Source organism: Anomaloglossus baeobatrachus, chromosome 2, assembly GCF_048569485.1.
Source record: "Anomaloglossus baeobatrachus isolate aAnoBae1 chromosome 2, aAnoBae1.hap1, whole genome shotgun sequence".
In the NCBI taxonomy this organism is placed as follows: Eukaryota; Metazoa; Chordata; class Amphibia; order Anura; family Aromobatidae; genus Anomaloglossus; species Anomaloglossus baeobatrachus.
The window spans coordinates 281,801,214-281,807,116 of record NC_134354.1 but is presented as its reverse complement, the minus strand read 5'-3'; positions in this window follow the sequence as shown (position 1 = coordinate 281,807,116).

Here is a 5,903-nt window from a genome sequence, read left to right as displayed (position 1 = left end):
CAGCAGATGTTAATGGAGCTTTGCCACCTTCCCCACGGACAAACCCTTTTTTCCCTTTTCCCACACGCATCTTCCCCTTTCCACCAGCATCTGTCATTTTTCCACTCATTTTGATAGCGACAATATTGTGCACTTAAAATGTGGTAGTAAAAATTGACAGGTGGTGTAGATTGCAGCAGTGGTCTAGCTTTATTAACAGCAGAATAAACAACAATAATTATCCCTGACAATGCAACTACGGCCCTTAAACTGGCAGCAGTGTTTGCTAGTATAATGGCTTAGTAACAATGAGTTTGAGTGTGCAATGCAGGCAGACGTGCTGCAAATATCTTTGCACTAGTGGGACTATACAGAAGTCCAACAGCCACGTTTAGGATGCCACTAAGTTCACTCAGTGTTTGCTAGTGTAATGACTTAGTAACAATGAGTTTGAGTGTGCAATGCAGGCAGACGTGCTGCAAATATCTTTGCACTAGTGGGACAATACAGAAGTCCAACAGCCACGTTTAGGATGCCACTAAGTTCAATCAGTGTTTGCTAGTATAATGGCTTAGTAACAATGAGTTTGAGTGTGCAATGCAGGCAGACGTGCTGCAAATATCTTTGCACTAGTGGGACAATACAGAAGTCCAACAGCCACGTTTAGGATGCCACTAAGTTCACTCAGTGTTTGCTAGTATAATGGCTTAGTAACAATGAGTTTGAGTGTGCAATGCAGGCAGACGTGCTGCAAATATCTTTCACTAGTGGGACAATATAGAAGTCCAACAGCCACGTTTAGGATGGCACTAAGTTCACTCAGTATTTGCTAGTATAATGGCTTAGTAACAATGAGTTTGAGTGTGCAATGCAGGCAGACGTGCTGCAAATATCTTTGCACTAGTGGGACAATACAGAAGTCCAACAGCCACGTTTAGGATGCCACTAAGTTCACTCAGTGTTTGCTAGTATAATGGCTTAGTAACAATGAGTTTGAGTGTGCAATGCAGGCAGACGTGCTGCAAATATCTTTGCACTAGTGGGACAATACAGAAGTTCAACAGCCACTTTTATGATGCCACTAAGTTCACTCAGTGTTTGCTAGTATAATGGCTTAGTAACAATGAGTTTGAGTGTGCAAAGGGCAGGATGGTACAGTGGCAGGGTTGTGGGTCTGGGTAGAGGAAAGGAAGCCTGCCTTTCTATCCCTCCTAATGGGGAAATGCAGCGAGGAAATCCCTGACCTTAGCTACACAGACGCTGTCATCTTCTGTAGCTGTTAAACTCTGTTTTCACGGACCTGTCACTTATGGCTCTGACCCTGCCAGTATTAGCCCTTAAAAGGACTGATAGAAAGTGCTATCCCTATGCTGTACAGCGCTGTGTATAGAGCGTACACAGCAGTATCGGAGATAGGCGCTGCGCCAGCGGTGACTGACACCAAGGACGCAGAAGAGATAAGGGCGTCCGGACGGGCAGATATTCGTTTTTATAATGCAGGGACATGTGACATGGACATCCTATCACACATGCCGTTGCTTCTCTGGCTAAAAGTCCACTTAGCTGTGTGTGTGTCTGGGATTGGCTGACATGCTGGCCCGCCCCACTACACGTGCGTGCTTAGGGAAGGAAGACAAGGAAAAAAAAAATGGCGATCGCCATTATCCATACAGCAGTGATCTGAATGCGCTGTTCCCGCACACTATACGCTGAAATGTCATAATAGTGTGAGTCACAGAGTGACTTACACTATTACAGCGGAAAGCCAGCTAGTAATTAGCTGGTCTTTTTGCTGCTAGAACCGTTCTCGAACGTATCTAGAACTATCGAGCTTTAGCAAAAAAGCTCGAGTTCTAGTTCGATCTAGAACAGCCCCCAAAATCACTCGAGCCGTGAACTGGAGAACCTCGAACTGCGAACCGCGCTCAGCTCTAATTAAGTGCTAGTCAGTAACGTCCTGGTGGTAGCAACCCAAAAAGTTGTTCAGTTACCTGTTTTAACCTTTTAGTGTTTTTGAAAACCTGAAGCTGTTAAAAGAAGCTAAATAAAACTGAACGTCTGCACAGCAAGTGCAGATCTTCATTCTTATAGCATTTAGCACTTTTCCAAGTGTGTTACAGAGTAGATCAGCCCTAAATAGATGTCGGGAGCACAGACTCATAGGGTGAGATGTCAGTAAGGGGTGCGAGCACTTAAAGTGCCTAGGGCAGCATGAAGGCCAAATACAGCTCTGTTATATTCAGTGAGTCCACCCATATCCTGTCCACCGCCATTAACTTGAGAACGGCGGCAGCTATAGGCATAGAAGTTATGTCTAGGTATAGTAAAGTAGCCATGCGCTACGCAATGAAACCACCTATAGCGCCACCTGGTGGAAAACAACGGAGTTAGCATTTTTATCTCAACAACAGAACAAGATAGAGAAAAAAAAGTGAATTACAAAGTTGTAGGGCATCATCAATTCAATACGAATATATATATACTAGAAGGTGGCCCGATTCTAACGCATCGGGTATTCTAGAATTTATTGTGTAGTTAATGTATGATTTTTGTTATATATATATAGATGTTGTTGTGTCTAGTTGCCAAGTGTTTGTGTAGGGGCTGTAAATGTTCTGGGTGTTGTCTGGGTGGGGGTGTGTGAGAGCGGTGTTGTTTGTGTGGAGCGCTGTGTGTGTGTTGTGTTGTTTGTGGAGCGCTGTGTGTCTGCAGTGTTCTCTGTGTGTGGTGCTGTGTGTGTTGCTCGGTTTGTGTGGGTGTGGGTGTGGGGTGCGTGTGTGTGTTTTGGGGGGAGGTATGTTTTGTGCAATGTGTGTCTGTTGCACGGAATGTGCGTATATTTGTGTATGCTGCGGTGTTTGTGTGTTGGGTGTTGTGTGTGTGCGGCGTTGTCTGTGTGTGTGGGTGTCTGTGGTTCCCAGTGTGTGTGTGGTGTGTTGTGCGGTGCGCGTGTGGCAGTGTGTGTGTGTGTGTTTTGGGGGGAGGTGTGCACCCCCATCGTGCTCCATCCCCCATACTGCGCACCCCCCATCGTGCTCCATCCCCCATGCTGCGCACCCCGCATCCTGCTCCATCCCCCATGCTGCGCACCCCCCCATCGTGCTCCATCCCCCATGCTGTGCACTCCCCATCGTGCTCCATCCCCCATGCTGCGCACTCCCCATCGTGCTCCATCCCCCATGCTGCGCACTCCCAAACGTGCTCCATCCCCCATGCTGTGCACTCCCCATCGTGCTCCATCCCCCATGCTGCGCACCCCGCATCCTGCTCCATCCCCCATGCTGCGCACCCCCCATCGTGCTCCATCCCCCATGCTGCGCACTCCCCATCGTGCTCCATCCCCCATGCTGCGCACCCCGCATCCTGCTCCATCCCCCATGCTGCGCACCCCCCATCGTGCTCCATCCCCCATGCTGCGCACTCCCCATCGTGCTCCATCCCCCATGCTGCGCACTCCCCATCGTGCTCCATCCCCCATTCTGCGCACCCCTATCGTGCTCCATCCCCCATGCTGCGCACTGCCCATCGTGCTCCATCCCCCATGCTGTGCACTCCCAAACGTGCTCCATCCCCCATGCTGTGCAACCCCCATCGTGCTCCAGCCCCCATGCTGCGCACCCCGCATCCTGCTCCATCCCCCATGCTGCGCACCCCCCATCGTGCTCCATCCCCCATGCTGTGCACTCCCCATCGTGCTCCATCCCCCATGCTGCACACTCCCCATCGTGCTCCATCCCCCATGCTGCGCAGTCCCCATCGTGCTCCATCCCCCATGCTGCGCACCCCCCATCGTGCTCCATCCCCCATGCTGCGCACTCCCCATCGTGCTCCATCCCCCATGTTGCGCTCTCCCCTTCGTGCTCCATCCCCCATGCTGCGCACTCCCCATCATGCTCCATCCCCCATGCTGCGCGCTCCCCATCGTGCTCCATCTCCCATGCTGCGCGCTCCCCATCGTGCTCCATCCCCCATGCTGCGCATTCCCCATCGTGCTCCATACCCCATGCTGCGCACTCCCAAATGTGCTCCATCCCCCATGCTGCGCACTTCCCATCGTGCTCCATCCCCCATGCTGCGCACCCCCCATCGTGCTCCATCCCCCATGCTGCGCACCCCCCATCGTGCTCCATCCCCCATGCTGCGCACCCCCCATCGTGCTCCATCCCCCATGCTGCGCACCCCCCATCGTGCTCCATCCCCCATGCTGCGCACTCCCCATCGTGCTCCATCCCCCATGCTGCGCACTCCCCATCGTGCTCCATCCCCCATGCTGCGCATTCCCCATCGTGCTCCATCCCCCATGCTGCGCACTCCCCATCGTGCTCCATCCCCCATGCTGTGCACTCCCCATCGTGCTCCATCCCCCATGCTGCGCACTCCCCATCGTGCTCCATCCCCCATGCTGCGCACTCCCCATCATGCTCCATCCCCCATGCTGCACACTCCCCATCGTGCTCCATCCCCCATCCTGTGCACCCCCCATCGTGCTCCATCCCCCATGCTGTGCACCCCCCATCGTTCTCCATCCCCCATGCTGTGCACCCCCATCGTGCTCCATCCCCCATGCTGCGCACTGCCCATCGTGCTCCATCCCCCATGCTGTGCACTCCCAAACGTGCTCCATCCCCCATGCTGTGCAACCCCCATCGTGCTCCAGCCCCCATGCTGCGCACCCCGCATCCTGCTCCATCCCCCATGCTGCGCACCCCCCATCGTGCTCCATCCCCCATGCTGTGCATTCCCCATCGTGCTCCATCCCCCATGCTGCACACTCCCCATCGTGCTCCATCCCCCATGCTGCGCACTCCCCATCGTGCTCCATCCCCCATGCTGCGCACCCCCCATCGTGCTCCATCCCCCATGCTGTGCACTCCCCATCGTGCTCCATCCCCCATGCTGCGCACTCCCCATCGTGCTCCATCCCCCATGCTGCGCACTCCCCATCGTGCTCCATCCCCCATGCTGCGCACTCCCCATCGTGCTCCATCCCCCATGTTGCGCTCTCCCCTTCGTGCTCCATCCCCCATGCTGCGCACTCCCCATCATGCTCCATCCCCCATGCTGCGCGCTCCCCATCGTGCTCCATCTCCCATGCTGCGCGCTCCCCATCGTGCTCCATCCCCCATGCTGCGCATTCCCCATCGTGCTCCATACCCCATGCTGCGCACTCCCAAATGTGCTCCATCCCCCATGCTGCGCACTTCCCATCGTGCTCCATCCCCCATGCTGCGCACCCCCCATCGTGCTCCATCCCCCATGCTGCGCACCCCCCATCGTGCTCCATCCCCCATGCTGCGCACCCCCCATCGTGCTCCATCCCCCATGCTGCGCACCCCCCATCGTGCTCCATCCCCCATGCTGCGCACTCCCCATCGTGCTCCATCCCCCATGCTGCGCACTCCCCATCGTGCTCCATCCCCCATGCTGCGCATTCCCCATCGTACTCCATCCCCCATGCTGCGCACTCCCCATCGTGCTCCATCCCCCATGCTGTGCACTCCCCATCGTGCTCCATCCCCCATGCTGCGCACTCCCCATCGTGCTCCATCCCCCATGCTGCGCACTCCCCATCATGCTCCATCCCCCATGCTGCACACTCCCCATCGTGCTCCATCCCCCATCCTGTGCACCCCCCATCATGCTCCATCCCCCATGCTGTGCACCCCCCATCGTTCTCCATCCCCCATGCTGTGCACCCCCATCGTGCTCCATCCCCCATGCTGCGCACCCCGCATCCTGCTCCATCCCCCATGCTGCGCACCCCCCATCATGCTCCATCCACCATGCTGCGCACTCCCCATCGTGCTCCATCCCCCATGCTGCGCACTCCCCATCGTGCTCCATCCCCCATGCTGCGCACCCCCATCGTGCTCCATCCCCCATGCTGCGCACTCCCCATCGTGCTCCATCCCCCATGCTGCGCA